Source organism: Oncorhynchus kisutch, linkage group LG18 (genome assembly GCF_002021735.2).
Source record: "Oncorhynchus kisutch isolate 150728-3 linkage group LG18, Okis_V2, whole genome shotgun sequence".
In the NCBI taxonomy this organism is placed as follows: domain Eukaryota; kingdom Metazoa; phylum Chordata; class Actinopteri; order Salmoniformes; family Salmonidae; genus Oncorhynchus; species Oncorhynchus kisutch.
In genome coordinates this window covers 50,912,896-50,927,603 of record NC_034191.2, presented here as the reverse complement: position 1 = coordinate 50,927,603, position 14,708 = coordinate 50,912,896, and the positions used below count along the sequence as shown (strand labels likewise).

Genomic DNA, 14,708 nt, shown 5'->3' with positions numbered 1-14,708 from the left:
ACAACCGTCCAGCAACCATCCCATCTGAGCGGCTATTTAAACCACCTTTATTTAACCAGGTAGGCAAGTTGAGAACAAGTTCTCATTTACAATTGCGACCTGGCCAAGATAAAGCAAAGCAGTTTGACACATACAACGACACAGAGTTACACATGGAGTAAAACAAACATACAGTCAATAATACAGTATAAACAAGTCTATATACGATGTGAGCAAATGAGGTGAGATAAGGGAGGTAAAGGCAAAAAAAATGGCAAAGTAAATACAATATAGCAAGTAAAACACTGGAATGGTAGATTTGCAGTGGAAGAATGTGCAAAGTAGAAATAAAAATAATGGGGTGCAAAGGAGCAAAATAAATAAATGAATAAAATAAATACAGTAGGGAAAGAGGTAGTTGTTTGGGCTAAATTATAGGTGGCCTATGTACAGGTGCAGGAATCTGTGAGCTGCTCTGACAGTTGGTGCTTAAAGCTGGTGAGGGAGATAAGTGTTTCCAGTTTCAGAGATTTTTGTAGTTCGTTCCAGTCATTGGCAGCAGAGAACTGGAAGGAGAGGCGGCCAAAGAAAGAATTGGTTTTGGGGGTGACCAGAGAGATATACCTGCTGGAGCGCGTGCTACAGGTGGGTGATGCGAGCTGAGATAAGGGGAGACTTTACCTAGCAGGGTCTTGTAGATGACCTGGAGCCAGTGGGTTAGGCGACGAGTATGAAGCGAGGGACAGCCAACGAGAGCGTACAGGTCGCAATGGTGGGTAGTATATGGGGCTTTGGTGACAAAACGGATTGCACTGTGATAGACTGCATCCAATTTGTTGAGTAGGGTATTGGAGGCTATTTTGTAAATGACATCGCCGAAATCGAGGATTGGTAGGATGGTCAGTTTTACAAGGGTATGTTTGGCAGCATTGACTGAAGGATGCTTTGTTGCGAAATAGGAAGCCAATTCTAGATTTAACTTTGGATTGGAGATGTTTGATGTGGGTCTGGAAGGAGAGTCTAACCAGGTTACAGGTTACAGTCTAACCAGACACCTAGGTATTTGTAGTTGTCCACGTATTCTAAGTCAGAGCCGTCCAGAGTAGTGATGTTGGACAGGCGGGCATGTGCAGGCAACGATCGGTTGAAGAGCATGCATTTAGTTTTACTTGTATTTAAGAGCAATTGGAGGCCACGGAAGGAGAGTTGTATGGCTTTAAAGCTTGCCTGGAGGGTTGTTAACACAGTGTCCAAAGAAGGGCCAGAAGTATACAGAATGGTGTTTCCTTCAGGTCTAATGATCAGAGTCAAATTCACAGTGCTAATTAGACTACAAGAAATACAGCCCTCCTTTTCCTTGATTCCTCCATCATCCTATCCGTCTGTTAATTCCTCCTCTGTAGACTCCTACGACGTATAGAGAAATACTCAAATTAGGTCTTTCTCATTAGAGCTGAAACAATGTTTTCATTTTCAACAGCCAGGAAACACACATGGACTACACTGCAGGAATGTACATGTATTTAGTACTGAAGTCCGGTAAAGGGAGGACAACTCATTGTAATGTCTGGAATGGAATCAATGGAATAGTACCAAACATATTGAAACCATGTGTTTGATGTGTTTAATACAGTTCCATTCACTTAGCCTCCACACCAGCTACCACTGGTCCTTAAACAGATCAGCTAATTCCCAATGCTCTGCATCATGTAATACAGCACACATAGCCTTCTGCTAGCATACTTTACAATACAACAGCACAACAGATGCTTAATTCTCACAGCACACCTTAGAAAACGAGCGTGATGTATGTCTTACGCCACCAGTAATGCTTCACAGCCATTGTTTAAAAGCATTTACTGCCATGTACACACACTGGCACACTTCAAAGGTCGATACAAGCGGGTGAGAGAGAGAGATGGGAGAATTAGGAGCACACCTAATATCACACAGGACATCACATAAAACAGGTAAATTACACCAGATACGACAGACTGACCCTAGCCCCCGCCCCCCCCTATTGCACCATGGATACTGGAGACTGAGGTGGGGGGGGGGGGGGGGTCAGGGATCTATAGCAGGGGGGGGGTCTGAGGCAGGGGGGGGGGACTGAGGATCTGTGGCTCTGTCCAATCTATACATTTATATATCTACCACACAATCTGTCTTCTTATCACATTGCATACTGTATCTACCACACATGTTCTGCAGCACTCTCTCTCCAATCACCTGGCCCCAATCCAACATGTTGTCTCAAGCACACAGTCTCAATGTCTTACTCCCTCCTCTCCTTCAAATCCTGCCCAACCCACAGTCACAATTCTCCTAGCTAACCATCATCTACCATACTAGAGGAGTCGAATGAACGGGATGCTGTACAGTCACTATGGGACCTCTTTCTAGAGTGCCTGGTTAAATTGTGCATAAGACTATTTATGTAATCTCTTAATATATACACAGTACCAGTCAAAAGTTTGGACACACCTACTCTTTGAAGGGTTTGTCTTTATTTGTACTATTTTCTACATTGTAGAATAATAGTGAAGACATCAAAACTATGAAATAACACATATGGAATCAAAAAAGTGTTAAACAAATCAAAATATATTTTATGTATGAGATTCTTCAAAATAGCCACCCTTTGCCTTGATGACAGCTTTGCACACTTTTCTCTCAACCAGCTTCACCTGGAATGCTTTTCCAACAGTTTTGAAGGAGTTCCCACATATGCATATCCAGGCTGTATCTCAACTGGGAGTGATTGGGAGTCCCATGGGGCAAAGGGTGGCTACTTTGAAGAATCTCATATAAAAAATATATTTTGATTTTGTTTAACACTTTTTTGGCTACTACATGATTCCATATGTATTATTTAATAGTTTTGATGTCATCACCAATTATTCTAAAATGTTTTTGATTGTCTTATTGCCTATTGGTCTACATATTTCATTATGGTGATTGTGTTCCCCATACTCTATATCATCTATATGTTTCTAGATATTTGTTTGTGATGTCTTCACTATTATTCTACAATGTAGAACATAGTCATAATAAAGAAAAACCCTTGAATAAGTAGGTGTGTCCAAACGTTTGCCGGGTAATGTATAAATATATACCCTATATATATATAAAAGTATTTCGACACCACTTCATATAAGTGGATTTGGCTATTTCAGCCACGCCCGTTGCAAACAGGTGTAGAAAATCGAGCACACAGCCATGCAATCGCCATAGACAAACATTGGCAGTAGAATGGCCTTACTGAAGAGCTCTGTGACTTTCAACGTGGCACCGTCAAGTTCCTGCCCTGCTAGAGCTGCCCCGATCAACTGTAAATGCTGCTATTGTGAAGTGGAAACTCTAGGAGGGACAACAGCTCAGCCACAAGTGATAGGCTACACAAGCTCACAGAACTGGATCACTGAGTGCTAAAGCGCGTTACGCGTACACATCGTCTGTCCTTGGCTGCAACACTCAATACCGAGTTCCAAACGGCCTCTGAAGCAACGTCAGCACCATAATCTTCGTTAGCACCATAACCTTCGTTAGCCGCACACATGCCTAAGATCACCAGGCTCAATGCCGAGCGTCGGCTGGAGTGTTGTTGGAGCAGTTGAACTCTGGAGCGGTGGAAACACGTTCTCTGGAGTGATGAATCTCGCTTCACCATCTGGCAGTCTGATGGACAAATCTGGATTTGGCAGATGTCAGGAGAATGCTACCTGCCCAAATGCATAGTGCCAACTGTAACGTTTGGAAGTTTAAAAAGACAGGCAGAGTGGGCAGGGAACTTCTATTCATGAGCTCACCTTGACTGACAGCTCTTTGAAAGGCCCATGTCAAGCAACTTGGAGGCAGTGAACAGTGTTGCAGTAATATCATCTCAAGTCAATTTGGTGATACACAAAAGCAACATTGAAATTGCATCAATCATGTCATTTTTGCGATACAGTACTTCTTATTTTCCTTTGATATTATGGCGGTCCGCAAACAAATGTTATAGGAGCATGCCGCCACCTACTGTATTGGCTGTGCATCAGCCTACTATTCTGTAGTATGAATTCTTTACACTGTGAAAAAAAATGGCCCTACCAACTAACCCTAAACCCATTAAAAACCTCACCACTATTACACCACTTTGGCCCTACCTGATTCTACACCAGGCCAGCAGCCTGAAAGGACGGGACACTATCGTTCAAAACACCTTGTAACTCTTCTGCAGTGAAATCTCATACACCCAAAGTACTTCTCTGCAGTTATCGCCACAACATCTATCCTATCCTTATCCTCCATTCCTGTGGTTCAGGTGACAACCATGGCCATGAACGCCAAAAAAATTAACTTTAATGAAGCACGTGTCATTCCTATCACTCTCTATTGGCCTCGACCTACTCACCCTGGACCAGTATGTGAGCGGAGCTGGAGCGGAGCGTGCCCAATTTGTTTGTTGCCCTGTTTCCAAATGTCCACATGGCTGGGATAACCTACTCAAGTAAGTAAATACATAGCTAGCTAGCTGTCTAGCCAACTTTACATACTGTATAGATAGCTAGCTAAGTGAATTATATTTTACCTCTCAGTCCTGGTCCTGGGGACTCAAAAGGGTGCACATTTTTGGTTTTGCCTTCGCACTACATAGCTGGTTCAAATGATCAAGTCATCATCAAGCTTCAAGTGGTATTTATGCATTCATTTGTGACGTTATCCTTAATTAGATCCTGCTCTTGTCACATGCTACACATACACACATATCTATCTATCCAAAGTTAGCATGATTTGTTATAAGGGATATTATACTTTAGTAATCCATAATGACCTGGCGATGTTAAAGTCGAATAATGACATTATCTTCTGTATTCCTACAGATACCTTGTAACTGGAGATTCCTTCAAAACGATTGCCTACAGTTACCGTGTAGGGCACTGCAAGGTTGGGTGACCAGGGTCATCTGGAACTAACTCCTGGGAGAATTCAGGTGTGTGAAGGCTACCTGTGCCCTTCAGAACTTCACGAGGATGGACACACAGTCCAGGAAGGAATCTGCAGCTCGCCACCATGTGCCAGAGGAGAGATCTGCTGCTCTGCAGGATGCTTCAAAGATGGGGGCCAACAATGTAGCACGGGAGGCAATCCATGTGCGGGAGATCTTCCCCTCCTACTTCTTCAAAAAGGGTTCTGTTCCCTTGGCAACACCATAGTCTACATAATGCACAACAAAATGCTATTATAAGATCCATCCATTGTAATAAGTTGTTGTAATAAGAGTAATTCTTCTATTTAATAAGCTATGTCTACTGCAGTTATAACATTCCCAGTTTCTCTCCTTTTGATTTCTTCTTCTCGGGTGAGGGTGCTGTTCAGGTAAGGTTGATGTCTGTACAAAAATAAAACCGTCTCTTTTAAGTCCCTCATATTGAACAATTTCAGAACAATTACACGGAACCCAAACCGGCTGCGCGCGTGCGCCATCGTGCGCTATCGTACATACATTTATTTTGCCCCCCCCCACATCAAACGCAATCACGACACGCAGGTTAAAATATCTAAACAAATTCTGAACCAATGACATTAATTTGGGGACAGGTCGAAAATCATTAAACATGTATGGCAATTTAGCTAGTTAGCTTGCACTTGCTAGCTAACGTTAATTTGTCCGATTTGGCTAGTTTGCTGTTGCTAGCTAATTTGTCCTGGGATATAAACATTGAGTTATTATTTTACCTGAAATGCACAAGGACCTATACTCCGACAATTAATCCACACATTAAACGGCCAACCGAATCGTTTCTAGTCATCTCTCCTCCTTCGAGGCTTTTTCACCGTTTAACTTATATGGTGATCGCATCTAAACTTTCATTGTATTACCATTACCACTTTCAGTCACCCATGTGGGTATAACCAATGAGGAGATGGCACGTGGGTACCTGCTTCTATAAACCAATGAGGAGATGGGAGAGGCAGACCTTTCTGCTCGATCTGCGTCAGAAATAGGAATGAGTTCTATTTTAGCCCTTGGCGTCGCAGACGTTCCATGGCGCACGCGAGCAGTGTGGGTGCAATAATTGAATAGCATGAATTTCTACATTTATTTTGCGACTCTCGCGCACGTGATGTGTCCGGTCTGGTCAGCATATTAGACCCATTGGATTGTGTTGTGCAGTAGGCAGGCTCAGGTGTTTTACTGTGGCTCTTTCCACCTTCAATAAAATAGGCAAGAGGACCAACCATTGAGAATAGTAAGACACTCCATTATTTATATAATTACGCTACAGTTGTTTACATACACCTTAGCCAAATATATTTAAGCTCAGTTTTTCACAATTCCTGACATACCTAATCCAATTAAAAATTCCCTGTCTTAGGTCAGTTAGGATCATCACTTCATTTAAAGAATGTGAAATGTCAGAATAATAGCAGAAAGAATGATTTATTCAGCTTTAATTTATTTCGTCACATTCCCAGTGGGTCAGAAGTTTACATACACTCAATTTGTATTTGTAGCATTGCCTTTAAATTGTTTAACTTGGGTCAAACGTTTCGGATATCCTTCCACAAGCTTCCCATAATAAGTTAGGTGAATGTTGGCCCATTCCTCCTGATAGAGCTGGTGTAACTGAGTCAGGTTTGTAAGGCCTCCTTGCTCGCACACGCTTTTTCAGTTCTGCCCACAAATTGTCCATGGGATTGAGGTCAGGGCTTTGTGATGGCCACTCCAATACCTTGACTTTGTTGTCCTTAAGCCATTTTGCCACAATTTTGGGAGTATGCTTGGGGTCATTGTCCATTTGGAAGACCCATTTGCAACCAAGCTTTAACAGCCTGACTGATGTCTTGAGATATTGCTTCACTATATCCACGTAATTTTCCTGCCTCATGATGCCATCTATTTTGTGAAGTGCACCAGTCCCTCCTGCAGTAAAGCACCCCCACAACATGATGCTGCCACCCCTGTGCTTCACGTTTAAGATGGTGTCCTTCGGCTTGCAAGCCTCCCCCTTTTTCCTCCAAACATAACAATGGTCAAACAGTTCTATTTTTGTTTCATCAGACCAGAGGACATTTCTCCAAAAAGTACGATCTTTGTCCCCATGTGGAGTTGCAAACCGTAGTCTGGATTTTTTATGAAAGAGAGAATTAGAGAAAGCACACTTAAATTCACACAGGACACCGAATAGGACAGGAGAAGTACTCCAGATATATCAAACTGACCCTAGCCCCCCGACACATAAACTACTGCAGCATAAATACTGGAGGCTGAGACAGGAGGGGTCAGGAGACACTGTGGCCCCATCCGAGGACACCCCCGGACAGGGCCAAACAGGAAGGATATAACCCCACCCACTTTGCCAAAGCACAGCCCCCACACCACTAGAGGGATATCTTCAACCACCAACTTACCATCCTGAGACAAGGCTGAGTATAGCCCACAAAGATCTCCGCCATGGCACAACCCAAGGGGGGGCGCCAACCCAGACAGGATGACCACATCAGTGAATCAACCCACTCAGGTGACTCAGGTTATATCAGCTTTGTCGGTGAACCCCTCCCGCATCTGATCATAGAGGCACAGCATGATCAGAGGTGAGTGGGTCACTTAGTCGGGTCAACAGGAAGTATTATTAAGGAGATGCTTCACGTTGAAATACAGATAGAGATGTAGTAGTCCCAGAGTTAATGATCCAAGGTCAGTTTTGCATTTCACCTCCTGATGATTAATGACGGACAGTGTAAGAATAAAATAAGAAAAAATGCTTAATCATGCTCTCTCTCAATCCATCTGTCTCTCGTCTGCAGGTCTTTTTTTGATGTGAGAGAGGAAGCCAGTCCCGCCATCACCACTTCACCCGCTCTTAAGATAACCTTCGGGCCAACTGGGGGCCCAAGGCTGGTTAGGAGACACCGCTAGAGACACTATGTAATTGTGATGAACTGAGTAGATATTAGGGCAGCACTGTGATTCATTATTTATATGCTGTCTTCCCTGCTCCTCTGTTCTTACCTATTTCCCTTTCTGTCTTTTAAACTCTCTCACGCCTCTCTACCCACCTCTTCGCTCTTCCTTTGTTTTTAGAATGCACGCCGTATGTGCATTGAAGTACAGATTGAACTTGAATGTATAATATTACAATTATAATATTTATAATGCATGTATTATGTATTTACAACACCTGGATTATGAACTTCTTTCAATAAAGCGTTTCACATGATCCACTTGTTGAAATGAAGTCTATCATTTGATGAAATACTACACATATCCTATGTCCACAGATTAATGCAGATGAAGGGAGTTAGATATTGAGATGAACCGGTTTTAGATGATTTACATGATGCTGTACTGTAGGAAGTGTAGTGAACTGTTTTTAAAATTCTGTTTCTGTATATATATGAATTACAAATCAGCCTTTATCTATTTAAATCATGTTTCTAGTCTATTGCATAGTTATAATGCGTAACCATTGATGTCCCAGGACTAGGACTGGTCAATACTGTTAAAGTGTACAATGGTAATACATACATGCAGACACAGCATCATTCAAAGAATGGAGTTTGATACTCCTGGTATTGGGTTTGACTGAAAACTGAAAAAGAATGTTTCACAGACATTCATGCCTGAACCGCACCTTTATTTGCCAATAATGTACAGGCAGGGTTGGGGAGTAATGGATTACATGTCATCCGTTACATGTAAGGGATTACAAAAGCGGTAACTGTAAACCGTTACGTTACCAGCAAAAATATTGTAATCAGATTACAGATACGTTTGAAAAACTATGATTACTTTGAGGATGTCTTTTAAAAACAGAAAGGATGTTTGCAAAAAAAATATTGGACACTTCTCTGTTTTCTCAATGACATTCAAATCAGCATTGAAAAAAGGCACACGTTTGTTCCACCTGAGCGAGTCTGACCACAAGTCAGAGACCAATATGATGACACACCAAATGGGTTTGATGGATCCCGGCTAAAGAGCAGGAATAGGCTTTTGTAGGCTACTGTCCAAGCTATGTCTTCCAATGGTGTGACTGCTGTCGTCATCCAAAGATTATCCAACTTGAATATCCAACTTGCTCAATTCATGCTGATACAAAAGGGACAATCTGTAGTTGCTACATCCATCTTTGGACTAATGAATTACATATACAGTGCCAGTCAAAAGTTTGGACACACCTTCTCATTCACGGGTTTTGCTTTACTATTTTCTACATTGTAGAATAATAGTGAAAACATCAACACTATGAAATAACACATAGGGAATCATATAGTAACCCAAAAAATGTTAAACAAATCAAAATAGATTTTAGATTCTTTAAAGTAGCCACCCTTTTGCCTTCATAACAACTTTGCACACTCTTGGCATTTCAACTAACAGGTGTGCCTGTTAAAAGTTCATTTGTGGAATTTGGCATTCTCTCAACCAGCTTCACGAGGAATGCTTTTCCAACCGTCTTGAAGGAGTTCCCACATATGCTGAGCACTTGTTGGCTGCTTTTCCTTCCCTCTGAGTTCCAACTCTTCCCAAACCATCTTATTGGGTTGTGGAGGCCAGGTCAGCTGATGCAGCACTCCATCACTCTCCTTCTTGGTCAAATAGCCCTTCCACAGCCTGGAGATGTGTTTTGGTTCATTGCCCTGTTGAAAAACAAATGACAGTCCCACTAAGCGCAAACCAAATGGGATGGAGTATCACTGCAGAATGCTGTGGTGCAAAAGGTGCAAAATCAAGGTGACTTACAAAGATGAGGACCAAGAGCAAGAGAGGGAATGCGGTGATGTAGTGTCTACAAAAATAAAGAATTCCTTGTGGAATCTTGAAAATACACATATCACGAAAGCATGATAGTGTACTTATTACGTGCAGATAGATAAGTGTGTCATTGTAGAAAAGTATTTAGAAACAAAAAATCTACGTTTCGCTAATCTATACAATAGTCCAATACTTTCGCACCAATAGGCTTGGAGTATTCCCACATTCAAGGAGCTTTCTGTTTTGATTGGTTATTGGTTATTTTGCCTAAAAACCTTTAGGCCTACCTGTAGAAAATGTGCCTGGCAATAGTAGCCAAAAGGGCGTTTAGCTTCCCCAGTGGCTCTGCAAGTGTGGAGATGATATTCTCTGCTGTTGGCCTGCTCTCCAGGCACCATCGCATGAGCCTGAATCCACAGACTGGCCAAACTTGTGTTTTCAAAAATGAATTCACCACTGAGCTTAATAAGGCATTTAAAAAATATATATGTATTAAATTCTAAGTCACAGCCTATATGCACAATTTATAGACTATAATGATTTAATACAACTAAATGGTGTTTAAATGCTGAGCGCCTTTTGTCCCTACCAGTCTACTGTGTCACACTCACAAATGCTTCGCAATGTATTCCTTTGTAGGCTATAGCCTTGAAATAATATAAATAATATAGCCTTTATAATTCATTTTCGTTCCTTCTTAGGCTCCGTCTGACTCCTGACCTATTTAGAGTCTTTATATGCTGTTTAATATTATATGTAGCCTATTTGAAATTATGAGCGCTTCTCACATCCACCATTTCATGTCTATTAAAATACTTTTCATTCAAATCATATGGTTTGGTTTCAATACTTCAAAACCAAATGGTAGGTCCAGGAAGTCACAAAAATAGATGGGTGTTGGTTAAATTGTGATTTTAATGAATGGAGCGAATTTGGAGCTGCAGTTTTTTTTCCTCCGATGAGCACAGATCAGTATTTAGCAGAGCAGTTGGAAAAGGAGGTGGAGTTGCGCAACGCTCCATGAGCCATGAGCTGGATCAACGACCGCTCACATACTCTGCCCTGGATTCATCTTCCTCTACTACTCAAATCAAATCAAATCAAATCAAATGTTATTTGTCACATACACATGGTTAGTAGATGTTAATGTGAGTGTAGCGAAATGCTTGTGCTTCTAGTTCCGACAATGCAGTAATAACCAACAAGTAATCTAACTAACAATTCCAAAACTACTGTCTTATACACAGTGTAAGGGGATAAAGAATATGTATATAAGGATATATGAATGAGTGATGGTACAGAGCAGCATAGGCAAGATACAGTAGATGGTATCGAGTACAGTATATACATATGAGATGAGTATGTAAACAAAGTGGCATAGTTAAAGTGGCTAGTGATACATGTATTACATAAGGATGCAGTCGATGATATAGAGTACAGTATATACGTATGCATATGAGATGAATAATGTAGGGTAAGTAACATTATATAAGGTAGCATTGTTTAAAGTGGCTAGTGATATATTTACATCATTTCCCATCAATTCCCATTATTAAAGTGGCTGGAGTTGAGTCAGTGTCAGTGTCAGTGTGTTGGCAGCAGCCACTCAATGTTAGTGGTGGCTGTTTAACAGTCTGATGGCCTTGAGATAGAAGCTGTTTTTCAGTCTCTCGGTCCCAGCTTTGATGCACCTGTACTGACCTCGCCTTCTGGATGATAGCGGGGTGAACAGGCAGTGGCTCGGGTGGTTGATGTCCTTGATGATCTTTATGGCCTTCCTGTAACATCGGGTGGTGTAGGTGTCCTGGAGGGCAGGTAGTTTGCCCCCGGTGATGCGTTGTGCAGACCTCACTACCCTCTGGATAGCCTTACGGTTGAGGGCGGAGCAGTTGCCGTACCATGCGGTGATACAGCCCAGGATGCTCTCGATTGTGCATCTGTGGAAGTTTGTGAGTGCTTTTGGTGACAAGCCGAATTTCTTCAGCCTCCTGAGGTTGAAGAGGCGCTGCTGCGCCTTCTTCACGATGCTGTCTGTGTGAGTGGACCAATTCAGTTTGTCTGTGATGTGTATGCCGAGGAACTTAAAACTTGCTACCCTCTCCACTACTGTTCCATCGATGTGGATAGGGGGGTGTTCCCTCTGCTGTTTCCTGAAGTCCACAATCATCTCCTTAGTTTTGTTGACGTTGAGTGTGAGGTTATTTTCACCTCCTCCCTGTAGGCCGTCTCGTCGTTGTTGGTAATCAAGCCTACCACTGTTGTGTCGTCCGCAAACTTGATGATTGAGTTGGAGGCGTGCGTGGCCACGCAGTCGTGGGTGAACAGGGAGTACAGGAGAGGGCTCAGAACGCACCCTTGTGGGGCCCCAGTGTTGAGGATCAGCAGGGAGGAGATGTTGTTGCCTACCCTCACCACCTGGGGGCGGCCCGTCAGGAAGTCCAGTACCCAGTTGCACAGGGCGGGGTCGAGACCCAGGGTCTCGAGCTTGATGACGAGCTTGGAGGGTGACAATGTTCAATACAACTATTTTCCTTAAAAATCATTAAAACTATCCATAATTCCTATCAAGACTAGTATAAGTGATTAGGCAAAAGTGTCAATACACATTTTAAACATTTTCATGCACAGAACACAGCGTGGTGGTGGTGTTGAATGCCGAGCTGTAGTCGATGAACAGCATTCTCACATAGGTATTCCTCTTGTCCAGATGGGTTAGGGCAGTGTGCAGTGTGGTTGAGATTGCATCGTCTGTGGACCTATTTGGGCGGTAAGCAAATTGGAGTGGGTCTAGGGTGTCAGGTAGGGTGGAGGTGATATGGTCCTTGACTAGTCTCTCAAAGCACTTCATGATGACGGAAGTGAGTGCTACGGGGCGGTAGTCGTTTAGCTCAGTTACCTTAGCTTTCTTGGGAACAGGAACAATGGTGGCCCTCTTGAAGCATGTGGGAACAGCAGATATGGTATAGGGATTGATTGAATATGTCCGTAAACACACCGGCCAGCTGGTCTGCGCATGCTCTGAGGGCGCGGCTGGGGATGCCGTCTGGGCCTGCAGCCCTGCGAGGGTTAACATGTATAAATGTCTTACTCACCTCGGCTGCAGTGAAGGAGAGTCCGCATGTTTTCGTTGCAGGCCGTGTCAGTGGCACTGTATTGTCCTCAAAGCGGGCAAAAAAGTTATTTAGTCTGCCTGGTAGCAAGACATCCTGGTCCGTGACTGGGCTGGATTTCTTCTTGTAGTCCTGCCACATGCCTCTTGTGTCTGAGCCGTTGAATTGAGATTCTACTTTGTCTCTGTACTGACGCTTAGCTTGTTTGATAGCCTTGCGGAGGGAATAGCTGCACTGTTTGTATTCGGTCATGTTACCAGTCACCTTGCCCTGATTAAAAGCAGTGGTTCGCGCTTTCAGTTTCACGCGAATGCTGCCATCAATCCACGGTTTCTGGTTAGGGAATGTTTTAATCGTTGCTATGGGAACGACATCTTCAACGCACGTTCTAATGAACTCGCACACCGAATCAGCGTATTCGTCAATATTGTTATCTGATGCAATACGAAACATATCCCAGTCCACGTGATGGAAGCAGTCTTGGAGTGTGGAGTCAGCTTGGTCGGACCAGCGTTGGACAGACCTCAGCGTGGGAGCCTCTTGTTTTAGTTTCTGTCTGTAGGCAGGGATCAACAAAATGGAGTCGTGGTCAGCTTTTCCAAAAGGGGGGCGGGGCAGGGCCTTATATGCATCGCGGAAGTTAGAGTAACAATGATCCAAGGTTTTTCCACCCCTGGTTGCGCAATCGATATGCTGATAAAATTTAGGGAGTCTTGTTTTCAGATTAGCATTGTTATAATCCCCAGCTACAATGAATGCAGCCTCCGGATAAATGGATTCCAGTTTGCAAAGAGTCAAATAAAGTTCGTTCAGAGCCATCGATGTGTCTGCTTGGGGGAATCCTCAATTCAGTGGTCATATATACGGCTGTGATTATAATCGAAGAGAATTCTCTTGGTAGATAATGCGGTCTACATTTGATTGTGAGGAATTCTAAATCAAGTGAACAGAAGGATTTGAGTTCCTGTATGTTTCTTTCATCACACCATGTCTCGTTAGCCATAAGGCATACGCCCCCGCCCCTCTTCTTACCAGAAAGATGTTTGTTTCTGTCGGCGCGATGTGTGGAGAAACCCGCTGGCTGCACCCCTCCGATAGCGTCTCTCCAGTGAGCCATGTTTCCGTGAAGCAAAGAACGTTACAGTCTCTGGTACCCTCTGGAATGCTACCCTTGCTCGGATTTCATCAACCTTGTTGTCAAGAGACTGGACATTGGCGAGAAGAATGCTAGGGAGTGGTGCACGATGTGCCCGTCTCCGGAGTCTGACCAGAAGACCGCCTCGTTTCCCTCTTTTTCGGAGTCGTTTTTTTGGGTCGCTGCATGGGATCCATCCTGTTGTCCTGTTTGAAAAGCAGAACACAGGATCCGCGTCGCGAAAAACATATTCTTGGTCGTACTGATGGTGAGTTGACGCTGATCTTATATTCAGTAGTTCTTCTCGACTGTATGTAATGAAACCTAAGATGACCTGGGGTACCAATGTAAGAAATAACACGTAAAAAAAATAAAAAAACAAAAAACTGCATAGTTTCCTAGGAACGCGAAGCGAGGCGGCCATCTCTGTCGGCGCCGGAAGTAAAATACTCAACATACGGCAACATACGGTAAAATACTCTCTTCACTGTCTCAATATACGGCTCCTCAACACATAACTCAGGGGTCACAGACACCGGGAATCCTCAACTTCAGTTGATCCTCCTCAATACATAACTCAGGGGTCACAGACACCGGGAATCCTCAACTTCAGTTGATCCTCCTCAACACATAACTCAGGGATCACAGACACCGGGAATCCTCAACTTCAGTTGATCCTACTCAACACATAACTCAGGGGTCACAGACACCGGGAATCCTCAACTTCAGTTGATCCTCC

General features: G+C 43.2%; 1 protein-coding gene across 1 annotated transcript in view; it reads left to right on the top strand.

Annotated features, from left to right (window-relative positions):
• The window catches only part of LOC109908767 (disks large-associated protein 1-like), a 156,199-nt gene that overhangs the window by 70,146 nt on the left and 71,345 nt on the right, over nucleotides 1-14,708 (top strand). The gene's annotated exons all lie outside the window — the stretch shown is intronic.